Source organism: Bombus flavifrons, chromosome 15 (assembly GCF_040668555.2).
Source record: "Bombus flavifrons isolate JBK064 chromosome 15, iyBomFlav1_principal, whole genome shotgun sequence".
Classification (NCBI taxonomy): domain Eukaryota; kingdom Metazoa; phylum Arthropoda; class Insecta; order Hymenoptera; family Apidae; genus Bombus; species Bombus flavifrons.
Window position 1 is genome coordinate 835,031 of NC_138456.1, and position 14,137 is coordinate 849,167.

At 29.1% G+C, this 14,137-nt stretch overlaps 1 protein-coding gene across 4 annotated transcripts in view; it reads right to left on the minus strand.

Moving 5' to 3' along the window:
• Positions 1-14,137, minus strand: part of LOC138187573 (adenomatous polyposis coli protein) — a 95,207-nt gene that overhangs the window by 77,774 nt on the left and 3,296 nt on the right. For all 4 annotated transcript variants that reach the window (XM_069128494.1, XM_069128497.1, XM_069128496.1 and 1 more), the window contains exon 2: positions 326-505. The gene's annotated coding sequence lies outside the window, so the exon portion shown is untranslated. The remainder of the gene's footprint in view (positions 1-325; positions 506-14,137) is intronic.

Here is a 14,137-nt window from a genome sequence, read left to right on the forward strand (position 1 = left end):
ATATTAATACATGTACATAAATTACGTTACATTCGAGAGTGTATGAAATTCTTGCATTAACAGAACATAATACACCTTTTGCACCTGAATAATTACATATGAAATTATTTCACATTGTTTACAAAACTGTTTAGAGCATAAACGCACAGAACAACGAATACAAAATTTCCAAGTAGAAACGGATCCCAAATAGAAAATAACGAAAATTACATTAAGTTCAAGAATATTCTAAGTTGCATTTAAGAATTTATATTGAAATAATGTATTCTACGAAATGTGTTTTAGATATAGGAGACCAAAAAAAAATTGTATATCACTAGCTCACCTTCGCTAAACTCGCGCACGTCCTCCAAGATCCCGTATCGTTCTCATAATTTCCCTCTTGATGTAGAAACAGGACAGAGTACTCTTCATGTGCGTGTGTTCTCCTGCGTACAGGAAATAGAAATCCAATACGGCCACGGTAGTCTCGAGCGAGAGGGCAACTTCGGTGTTTCACCTTATCCTGTAAATTAAAACACACACGTCTGGTTTAGACAAATAAGAAAGAAGAGAATGCTATTCCTTAACAAACCGGGACGTATCGCTTTCTCGTTTTAAATCAGATGATATCGAAGCAAAAAGAAGATTACAAAGGTAGTATATGTATATTAATATAATACGCAATATATTGCATAACTTGTATATTTATAATAATAATAATAATAATATATAATAATATTCTTAAAAAGTATGTACAAAAATTCGTTGTTCAAATTAAATGTTAATACAGATTTTGGAATAAAACTTCTTAACAACATATAGCAACTGAAATAGAAATATTTTTATTTTAATGGTGAAATAAGAATCGTAAAAATACTCAATATCAAAAATAAAATCGTAATATTTGAATTGCAGCTATAGAAAAAGGTTTTAACAGAAGCGTATATGTACCTAAAAAGAGAAAGAATTCTTTTTTTGAATAACTAAGAATTTTTTTTCATAAATTTTTCTTATCATTTCCTGCTATTGTTATTAATAATTAAAATACATTTAAAATGGCCCTCGTTATAATAAATAATAAATTCAATAACAAATATAGGATTAAATTATTTACATACACGGTATTTTATCCATTTTGAATTCTTTAATATCTTAGCTACTTTCACCGATACAAGAGATTATGTCAAGGTAAAGTTAAATGGTTCAAAATGACGAATATTGTGATTTGCTATAAGATATTTTTTTCAGCATGACTAAATATTTTGTTATACACCAACACGTGATTTTATTTTTTATAAAAAAGTATTAATATATTTACTTGCATTTGAAAACTATTGATTTAAAGATATTTTAACTCTAATTTTGTGAAATTTCTCATACGTATGAAAGCCAAGGTAATATGCAAAGCAATATACTTATGTTTATGTCCTTCTTGTCTTAAAACTAATCGTTTTCAAATAATCCTTTGCATAGAGAATAAAAATTCACATCGTTTGATAAAATAATATCGCCAAGTTTAAAATGTCGAACAAAAAATCATGAATCGCAATGTTCCTCCTTTTGAACCAGCTAATTTTGTGCTAGCAGAATTTTTTATATCAGCAAAAGTATCTAAGTTGTTAAAAAAAAACAAGAATTTAAATACTCTGTATAATGTATAAAATTGAAATAATTACAATGGTCACAAAAAGTATTTGTACACCACTACATTTATTATTGCATTTATATACCGAAAGTTTAGATCCGAGTATGATAAATTTCGTATCATTTAGCAATAGATTTTTATATGATTACAAAAATTTGATGATGGAAATGAGATGTAGAAGGTGATAAAAAAATCTCTTCATTGGAAAATGAAAGTATGTGCAAATATTTGTTTTACTCACTGTATATGAATACAATTAAATTAACATCTCGATTATTCGTTTAGAGTTGTACTGCTGGAATCAAACAGAGCTAAAAGTAATTTAATTTGATTTAATATGATTTTCACACAATCATTATTCGAGCTATTGAGAAAGAATTCTCAAGATCGCTAGATTGATATAACAAACTAAAAACTAAATACACTTCCACTATTTCTAAACTTATTCTCAAGCAATTTTCTAAATTAAATTATCTACTAAAAATTTCAAGATAATTTAAGTTATGTCCTAAATTATAACTATTATGACTATTTACTTAAATTATGAATATATCACTAGTAATAATTTATTGTATTTATGATTGATTATCTTACAATGATCTTACAGGTCGACGTAATAACTCGAAGGTACCCCTGGAACAGTACATATATGTCTTCGCGAAAAGTAATTACCTACGCGCAGCAAATTGAAGAGAACGCGGATTCATAAATTCATTCGCATCGCATTGTCTGCTTCATTATCGCCAGAACTTTAATTGCAACTTCAAACAAGCGGAGAACCGGCGAGATGCGTTTATTTATACCGTTCCAGAAGCTCGACGTTAATAAACAATTCATCACATATTGGCTGTTACACTCATTGTTGCGAAATCAATTCATGACGCAAATGATCGCCTGCTTCTTCTGTTATTATTTCGTCTGGAGGGAAGGGAGGGGCTTGATTAGCGAATTCATTTGAACTGTAACGATTCCATGGTTCACAAGCGTATAATCTGGAATGGATCAAAGACACTTCCAACGAATTTACAATTGCAGATGCGAAATTGCAGATACGAGATTGTAAAAAAATTGATTAGAGAAAGAAAATCGTGCAGAAACAGAATTGATCAAATAATCAAAATAATTATTGTAACATAATTCATTGTTATTTATTGTTAGAAATTTTCAATGTGAATTTTTTCAATAGACTAACTGCAGTAGGGTATACCGCGAAATAGATAAAATGAAAAAGTTAGGAAAAGATTAATACTTTCTAATGATTAGGCGTGTATCATTATTGGAATAAAAGTTTAAAAAGAAATTGTCATTTCTTTCATAGAAACATATTCCAGAAAAGAATAGAAAATTGTATATATGTAATAATATAATGAATGAAAAATAAAACAAAAGTACACGGATATCTTATTAAACATATAAATTATATTTAACAAGTTCAATAACCTATTCGATGTAATAAAAGATAATCAACACACCGGGGGCAATAGTTTCATCGATTCTATTAACATTTTCTAGTTTACACTGAAATACGAGATTTCACAACGTGTGCAGAGAAAGTTTTCCACTGTAAGATAATGCATTAGATCGCCGATTCCGATTGTCCGTTTAAATGCATGTGTCGCTTTTACGCTTTTTACATACATTTTACAATTTCTGCATTGAATACGCAAAGAATCGTCTTTGTTATAAACATGTTTCCTGTTTAGTATCTTTTCGATTAATATGAACATTTCGCTAATTAATGGATTTGCTTATTGTTTCATTACGAATAATAGATTTATTTCTCAAATCTTTCATTATTCCGATGTGCAGTATTATTCTACATTGAAATAAACAGTTCACGATAAAAGTATAAGTTTGAAAGTAAAAATGGAAGAAAATAAATATTGAAATATGCTATACTTACATTGTTCAATAGTAATTATGTACAGTTACTCCCATTAATATTCGCAATATCTACTAAAAAGGAAAAACTCTTAAAATAGGATCGAACGATTTGATTTTTTTTAGAAGTTAGAAGAATTGGTTTACTAGATGACGTATAACAAATTTTAAAAATATTGCAGTTTGTCGGAATCGCAAAAAATAGCAACGGTCGTTTTTTACAATTTTTTTTATCTGGGCCTATAATGAAAACTTAAACAATACCTTTCATAAATTTACATCAGTTATATGTTAATAGATTCAGTATACATATATGGAAAATTTAACCGAAATCTGTTGATGCGGAAACAAGCCAGAGGCATCGAAAAATGTAAAAATTTTTACATTTATTACAGTTATAGATCGAAAATTGTGAAAAATTACGATTTTCACCATTTTTAGCCATTTATAGCTCATAGCAACATTAACCGATTTCGATCAAATTTTCAGCATGTACACATATAATTGACATTAATTTTCAAAATGTTATTTAAATTTTTATTACACGCCCAAACAAAAGGCTTGTAAAAAGCAATCTTTACCTTCGCCTTCGTGATTCCAACCAATTGCAATTTCTTTTTTGCTTTTTACACGTCATCTAGTAAACTAATCCTTTTCACTTCTAAAAAAGAATTGTCTTTTGGTTTTATTTTAAAAAAATTATTCTGTTTTATTATATTTATGAATATTAATGGCAGTAACAGTAGACAGATATTTTTATGCGAGAAAGATTCCATAACTGTCTTGTTAAAATTATTGTAGGACAAATATATATATTAAAAATTTCAGAACTATTATGTCCTATTAGTAAGTTTCTTATTTTGATCCACCATGAGAAACAATTGGAATATAAACTTAAAAAGAAAAATATATTCTATATTATTACATGTAGTTAATAATCTATGTAAATGTATAATACAGGCAAACATTATTTAGAATAGCTTATAAATGTACAAAAATAAATACTAATGATATTATTCGGTAACTTATAATTATACAAAATTCAAATAACGGTAACGTTTTATCGTAATATAGTCAGATAAGCCGTGTTATAATTAATATTTCATAACTCTTTATTTCAGCGAGTGACTGCCTGCAATCTATAGAACATTTGTAATATTAAATTTTTAACAAAATCTGGTTCTATATTTTCCCAATTTTTGTTTCTAAGTTTCTTATGATAATATGTATATTCAATATTATCTGACACAAGCTATTATATCTTTTTTCATCATTATAATACAAGCATCATGTATTCAATTATTGTTATATTATATATATATTGTTATACAATATAATTATAATTATAATTATATTATTATAATTCTTATAAATATACATATTATAATTATACAGTTGGGAACAAAAATAAATGGACAAGTACAGGTAGATATAAATGAAGTTTAATCGAACGTATTTTTATTGCATTGCATTGAACACTAATATTATATATTTAAGTTTTATCTAATAAATAATTCAAGTTAATATTTACATTTTTATGTAAAGAAGCCATACTGAATGGAGCTTCATTGATATCTATTTCCATTACGTATTCACTTAGTTTCATCCTCGACTCTATTATGTTATGTACATACATATTTACATATGTAGTATGTGTATAACGAAAACTTCTGTTATTTTTCTTCTTTAAAACGACGAAATAATACGTCGTTACACGCAATGAGAATTGCCTATGTACTTACTATTTCCAACCAGACTAAGGCATTATTCAAACAGAATATTCGAAAAATGATTTTTTAAGGATGATTTGATGAAAATGATTTAAAAATGGTTATTTAAATGATATATTATCCCATTTGATTAGATGTTATTTTGAAATAACTATGTGTTGGTTTATTTGAATGGACAAATGATTTTTCTGAGAATTATTTTATTATTTATCTATCATATGAAATAAGTTTTTATCTTATTTGAAATTTTGCTTTTGAACAAATATTTTTTAAAATAATATTTGAAATAATTTCTAATTGTATCGTATGAACATTGTTAATTGCGTTAAGAACACTGATTTTCTCACAATGTCTTATGTATATCATCTCAGACATTTATTATTCAAGGATAATTAAAATTAAAACAATACTGAACGGATATCATTACGTTGAAAAGTAATTAAAATTAAAAACGTTTTATATTTCATCTAAGAGAGTTAACCAAAATGGAAAATTATTTGAAAATATGAATAATCTGATCTTGACACACAATAAAGTTATTTTATGTTATCTGTAAAAGGAAAATAATAACGTAATTGAAACGACTCATTTATTCATATTGTTATTTCTTATTTTTATGAAAAAAGAAATTATCTAATCCTGTTTCAAAGGAATACACAAAAGTGCTGTAAAATAAATCAATGATTTATCTATAATGATCTCTGTAATTATTTATCTTCTTAAATCTTTTTCGTAAATGTTAATGAAGCGATCTTACTTATTTCATTATTCGACGAGTCGTTTTCTACTTCATGCATCGTGTATATACGGTCGCGCTAATTAAGCCCCGTTTGCTTTCACGCGCGGTGACAGATGTTGGATTACGCTCCGGAAACTTTAATTGTAGGTAAATTCGTAGAAAGAAATGCTGTGGATGGAAGGGGTAATATAATGCCGCGGAATGAAGGTGTAACGAGTCTGGTAGAGCGCGTCTGCAAGTCTGCATTGCTCCGTGGTCCATAACTGAAACCAGACTACGCAGCAACAAGAAACAGGTAGATACGTTAGCTGGACGTGCCTCTCTCGAAAGAGGATCTACGTCAGTTTTCTTCCGCGGTTAGATGAATGGGGAGAGGGGGGAGGGAAGTCCTGAATCTCGCCGTCTGCAGTGTCTAATAATAGCGGCACGTTGCATGTTTCTCTTTCTAGCCAGTGAGCCAGCGTTTCGAGAATCGATAACAATGCTCTTAACGTGCGTGTAAAATGGTGCACGTGTACATTCTACATGCATATATGGTATACGTATTGGCATTGAAAATGAGTCAAGTACATCATGTTTCGTTTGTATTAGTTAAGTTAGTCGAATCCAAGTCACTTGACCTGAAGTTTGTGTTTGTACAGATCAAACATAAAACTAATTAAACAAGAAATAGCAGTATGTTATGCATTGTGACGCTAGATTTATGATATAAGTAAAGTCAGGGAAAGTCTATGATTCGAAATAAGGTGAAATTAAGAATAACAAAATTGAGCAAGAGCCTTTACTTCAGAGAATTTGGAAATTTTTCTACTTTGAGACTAGTTCTTAATTAGACAGGAGTGGACTATTGATAGGAGATTTCTACATGACATAATAAGTTGAATACGTTGATTCAAATTTGTTTAGGTAAGTCAAGAATTATCCCAATACACGTATAATCGATAAATTTTCAAACTTAATTTGAATTTTCAAACTCGATCTTTTAAAATATAAAGCCTACAATGTAATTTTATTATTCTTAATTTTCGTCTTATTTTGAGTCATAGGGTCCTTCTTTGACTTCGCTTGCGCCATAAATTTAGGTCCACGATGTATAGCAACCGTTATTCCTTTCAAGTCAAGGCATATGTATTTGAAAGAACTTTAGCTTCATTCGAGATCGTATTTCAAGTCAAGCAAGATAATAATAAGTTCGCATTAGCAAGGTAGTATTAGTATTAATTACGCAATTAATATTAAGTAGTATTAAGTACTCGAACACAAGCAACCTGAACTCGAGTGACTTAACTAATGAGAACCATCATAGAAACATGTAGGAATATTTCAAAACACGTAAATACCAGGTTCACACTGGTAAAGTTGTTTGAATTCAGACGTTTGAATGAATTATAGTGTTTATACATATAGAGACAGAGTTCTTCCAAAGTTCTTCATATATATGGAAATACAATATCTTTTCACTGATGATCAACTTTAACAATTGGAAATAGCAGTATGTTAAGAATTCCTTTTGTCATATGTACATCTTGCTGTTTTATCTTTCAAGTATATGATTTTTTTGGCTGGGGACAATATCCAATACAATGCAGTATTAATGCTTATAACAATTGCAAGAAGTGATTAATAGTAAAATATAGAATGCTTTAAAATGCTAGAACAACTATAGTACAGTAATATGGAGGGGAGCAAGAGGAAACAGCTGCAACGCAATAGACGATAGTTTTAGTCTTAGTTTAATCGTTAATTTTTAATTGCGAATTAGGTTAAGAGTTCTATTTGTTGTAAACTGAGCCAACTAAGTTCCTTTTTTAAGGCCATTGAACCCGAAAAGAAAAATCAAACAGAAGAAATACAGCATAGTAGTATCATTATTAAAACATTAACTATAGTATATTTTTATTATGAATATATAATATAATAACTTGATACCGGAGTTATTTTTAGAAAATATAAGAAAATTTTTCTACATATTGTTGTATTTTTTAAACTAATTGAGATATTGACATGAAAAAATATAATTGAAAGATATAATAAAGACCTTCCAATTATTATTTGCACGTATTATTTACTTAATATTATTCAAATTAAATATCGTTTGAAACAATTATATGTATTTCATATTTACACTTGAAACTGCAATTATTCGATGATATATATAATATTTACGTATGTTCTCATACTTTGTGAATTTGTCAGGAAAATAAATGCGATAAGCGGATACAAAATATATTCTTTTATATATATTTTTAAAAAATACATATAAAATACACAAAATATGCAAAATGTGTAAAATAATCAAGATTTTTAAGTTCCACTATACATATTATCTATTTTCTACAAGATGTATTTGCAGGAACATCCGTACTTTAGTGTTTAGTCGCAAATACGACGTGTCACGATTTTCTAGAAATGTTAGAACATTTCCATTAATAGCTCCAAAATTTGTCATAATCGAGTCAATAAAACATACACAACTATAGGAATACTAATACAGCTATGTATCAGTAACACCTAATAGAAAATAAAAAATTTTCCCACACAGTGAACAACGCGTTACCATCGCCGTCCTTAAAAATCTCCATAAAACTACTAAGTTAAATAAAACGTACAACACCTACAAAAACAGTACTTATTCAGTAATAGTATTATTACAAAATGCAATAATTGCTGCATAAATGGAAGCACAGTAACGTGGATGGTAACAGCTGCATCGATTGCAGCAGTGCTAAATAATAGCAACGCGACAGCAGCAAATACCGCAGCTGATCGAGTACTAATTAAAAAACATACAAAAGAACCTCGCATGCACTGCGTTTTATTTATCTTTTCATGAATTTGTTAATATTATAGTTACTCCGGTCGGTACAAAAAATTCTGTCAGAACTAAATTAATTAGTTCAAGACGACAAACATTGTAATTTTTTCCTTCTTTATAAAAAATATAAATGCACATATCTGTGTTTGAAAATAATTGCTTGTATTTTTGCTCCGTTTATTTTAACTTTATAAGTTAAATTATATTTTAATTTTGTTAAATTTATCCTACGAAATGCAAGAAAAACATAAATATAAGAAAAGCTCTACGTCATTTCTCATTTTACATACGTAATAAGTACAAACTTCTAATTCAAATATCTTTTAAATTAATTATTTTTAGACAAGATATTACAAACACTATTATTAATAATTTTAATAATTTCTTATAAAAAATCAAAACTTGCATTCATGAGCGTATAAAAAAGTATGTATTGTTGCTGAAGGAACTGATGAACTTGAAAACGGTAACCTTGAAGGAATAAAGTCGCGAATCGCAGTGTTCACACTTCTGAATCAACAAACTTGATACAATTCTCTGCCTCGAAAGAACTAATGAAAGTACAAATTTAGGAATCCAACTATTCATTATCCAACTATTTTTGACCATTTAATGAAAATATTGTGAATAAAAAAATCGGACATTATATGGTTTATACAGTGACGGGCAAAAGTGTAAAACACACTCCGCTGATTTTATGTAAAAGGCGATAATACGACTAATTTTTCAAGTGATCGGTAAAGATTAGGTAACAGTAACTACAAGCTGCGTCTAATTAACGAAATTTAATAGTTCATTTTCATTAACATTAATAATGTACAGAACATTTTACAAACATGGACATCTCAAACCATGTTTACAGTTTTGCACTTTAATTATACTCGTCGAATTAAGGTTTCAACCTAGTATTTCGTCCACTTTCCTTTACTTTTTTTTAATGCTTTTAATCTACGAGGCCTACTGTCAATTAAATTTTTAATTATTTGTGGTTCAATATTGTACCATTCCTGTTGTGTTCTTTCCCATAATTCATGAACACCTGAAGGTGGATTATTATATTTTGCCAGCCTTTTTTTCACAATGGACCACAAATTTTCGATCGAATTCATATCCGGACTTTGTGCTGGCCACTTCATCACAGAAAAATTTTGATTTTCTAGCCAGGTTTTAACTATTTTTGCAGTATGCTTAGGATCCCCATCTTGTTGAAATACTACTTCACGTTCATTATATCCAATAGAATTAACTACAGAAGGTAAATTACTTTATAGAATGGTCAAATAATGCTCTTTTCGCATTATACCTTCGATTCGAACTAAGGGACCAACACCTCTGTGAGTGAAGCAACCCCAACACATGATTGAGCCACCTTCAAACTTCATAGTTTGTTTTATATCACCTGGTTGATCATTATTCTCGGATGAAGTCCAATACCAGGACCTTCTGTCGGATTCGAATCTGTTAATTTTGTTTCGTCACTCCATATAACTCTTTTCCAATCTTCGGTCGTCCATTCTTTGTAGGTGTCCACAAATTGTTTTCGTAATTTAATATTTTTGTTTGAAAGAGCTGGTTTACTTTCTTTTTCCTTCGCTCGTAAACCAATTCTCTTTAAAGAGTGACAAATGGTCCATTCGCTAGCACTTATTTCGATTTCCTGAGCAGCAATTTTTGGTGTTTTGTAACTATCCGACCGAATACAGTGTGCAATTTCACGTGCTGCTCTATCCGAAATAAGTCGCGGTCTACCGTTTTGTGAAGAAATTGGTTCACTAACATACTTTTTTCTTATTCTTGCAACTATCGTATGACTGACACCACATTTCTCTGCAATTTGCCGCAACGACAAACCTTTATCACACAAATAAATAATACTGTTCTTTTTATCTTCACTAAGTGGCTTCATCTTGGATTAAGCATATCAAACTGAAAAGTAATCTAACAATGGTGTGGAACAGTTGACTGCGAAACAGTGGACAATCAGTGCTTATTGACAGTTTCGTTTCCCTGACATTTACATGCTATCATAAACGTTTCTGACGAAACGTGCAAAACTGTAAACATTGTTTCAAAACACAATTATAAAATATTCTGTACATTATTAATGTTAATGAAAATGAACTATTACATTTCGTTAATCAGACGTAGCTTGTACTTACTGTTACCTAATCTTTACCGATCACTTGAAAAACTAGTCATAGTATCGCCTTTTACATAAAATCAAATTTGCTCGTCATTGTATATCGATATATATAATAAAGTTCCGTTTTTAAGTTTAATGGAATTACTTAAATTCAAATTTTATTTCAAGTTTATGCAAGAAAAATTAGTTTAAAATCGTTTGAGATTTTTATAACCCGACGATACTTCATGGTACCTCTCATATAAAAATGAATCGTATATGCTTTAGTATAAGATGGTACCAATTCTCAGAGGTAACACGTTTAACTACACAAAGAAAAGATTTCATTGTGTACACGTGATTGAGGCTTGTTGATTTTAGGTTAATTTATATTGTTACATTTTTAAAAGAATTTAGTGTTATAATCAATTTTTTCGGGATGGTAATGTTTATATTACCTACTTGTTTTATATTACATGTGATTGTTAGTTATCGCCACCACTATATGCATTTATGCCCTACTGATTATGATAAATATTTATATTTAGGATATAATATTATTTGAACAACTTTTATATATCTAGAATAAGAATTGTAACACCTAATTCAATATAGATGCCAGAAGTTAATTTCGAGTGAAATGAAATTATTTTTTGGTTTAAAAGAAACAATAGTTGTTAAGTAATACAATGTTATTTTCAATTTCATGCTTATCGATATTGTTTTTCTAAAGTTCGTTCGACGTTAAGTATGCACCACTTTAGATATCCATTTTCGTTATGTGCCCGCTTGCAGTTAGGTTACTTAAATTCAAACGACTTCAACCAACTTGTATAAACAAGACATTCATAGACCCGAGTCATGTAAATTCAAGTAACTTAACCGACCTACAGAGGGATTCAGTGTTCTTATAAACGGTAATATACATATGCAGGGTCCGGTAGAATAACATGTAAAAGCGGACACAATGTAGTTCTTTGTATAAAAATAAAAACAAAAGAATAAAATTTTTAAATTTTCGGTTTAGTTTTCGAGAAAATTGAGTTTGAGAATTTATCAAGTATACTTGAACATGGCTAATTCCGTACCGAACAAGACTAAATAATCGACAGGAAGTCATATTACGTACAAAAACAAATCGAAAATGTAGAATGTTGTTATTTCTATACTCAGAGGTAGGATCAGAATAGTTATTATTTTATTGAATGGATAAATCTATCACACCGTTCTGAGCCAAAAAAAAAACCTTTATTGCACGCGCTTACAAAAACTAGGGATAAAAACAAAAAAGCATCTTAAGCCTATCGATTAAATCTATCGATTGTAACTGGGATTATCTTCTTGTTACTATTTCTTATAACTAACGCATCTGCATATGGATAGCGAGCACGAACTCACGTTGTCATCTTCAACATAGAATAAAATTTTTTCTCGAGACGCTTTATTTCAAATAAAAACAAATTTGAAAATTTATCATACACATGTACTAGGCCTATTCTTAGCGAAACATGTTCAAACTACATTTTCTTGAAAATGAAGCCTTAAACGGAAAAATCTTATTCTATATTTTCGATTTATTTTCAGACGCAGAATGACCATTTGTCGATTATTTAATCCTGTCCAATCCGGAATTATCCATGTTCAAGTATACTTGATAAATTTTTAAACGTGATTCTTTCGAAAACTACACCGAAAATTAAAAGAATTTTATTCTATTGTTTTTTCTTATTTTTACATAAGGAATCACATCTTATACTTGTTATTACTTGTTACTTGTTATTTGGTCGGACCTTGTATACAGCCATTTATACAACGATACTACGCGCATCGTGTATCGCGGTAAATCAGTCTGGCTAGAATAAAAGTCGTCAACGAAGCGTTACAAATGCACGTTTTTTCCAATCTACATTGGCTGTGGATTGCCCGCTAATTATTAAAGAAGAGATTCTCTCAATTATGCGTCAGGACGTTGACCTGTCTATTTGCAAATGTCGCGACGGTGAAAAGTAGAGTTTATCGGATGTGGATGGTAAGAGATCGATTGAACAACGTGTATAACGTTCCGTTCACGTGCGAACGTACTAAGGTATAGGCAGGTATATAAGACTATAACCGCATGAACACCATAAGCACGCACTTTTATGACTTACGGTAAATTTATTTCACAATGTATTTCCCCTCCCTAGCATGGCTGGTGTTCATGTTTCTTGGTTACAATTTTGGAGAATTTGTAGTACTGTTACGAACGTTTCATGGTTATATGGTAAAGTAAGTTACGAGTTGAATGGATAAATGTATTAGCTTGTTGCATAATAAACATGTCACTTTTCTAATAAACAAATTCTTTGTATATTGTTTTGCTTAAAAAGCATCGATGTTATCAATTTTAAGGCACCAAGATCCATTACTACCTTCATTGATTTGATAATATTTTTAAAGCAACTGTATATATATATTTTTTACTTTTTTCTAAGTTCAATATACAGTTTCCAGATCATTTTTCCTTTTGAATACATACTTAGCTGAACTGCTCCGAAATAATAAATGTATGGATACAGATGATTCTTACTATAAATAAAAATTTGTATTCTAACTAAAACAAATTACGCTATTAATGCCGTAAAATAAGTATTACCGAAAATAGTATTTATTATGAAACAACCTGATATTAGATTATCCTATATGTATTGCAACTCTTTTCATATATGTATGTATTAAATAAAGATAAACAATTACCTATCGATAATTAATCACTGATATACTTTCTAGATTAATTTTGCTATAAATTCACAAAATCTTAGTTGTCTGTTTCGTAGCATTCTGTATATCATTACCCGAATGCAAAGCAAATGATAGCTTTTCTATCAGCTTAATAGAATTTTCTGTAAATACTTACTCCATTGCTTGGAAATTAGATAATAACAACAGAAAATACAAATTTTTAATGTAATAATTCTAATATTTTTATATAATAATTTATTTATAATTTATTCAAGTATCACTTCATAAATTTTTAGATTTTTATAATTTCTATTAAATATTTGTTTGAAACTACAATCATCGTTTACGACTCATAAACATATTATATTAATTAATATATATTAATCACAAAAAACAATTGTATAAACATTTCGTTCATTTATTATAATAACCGATGGGTATGAAATAATTGAGTAAAGAAATTAATATTTAACACATTGAATGCCACGCTAGTTTTTCAGGG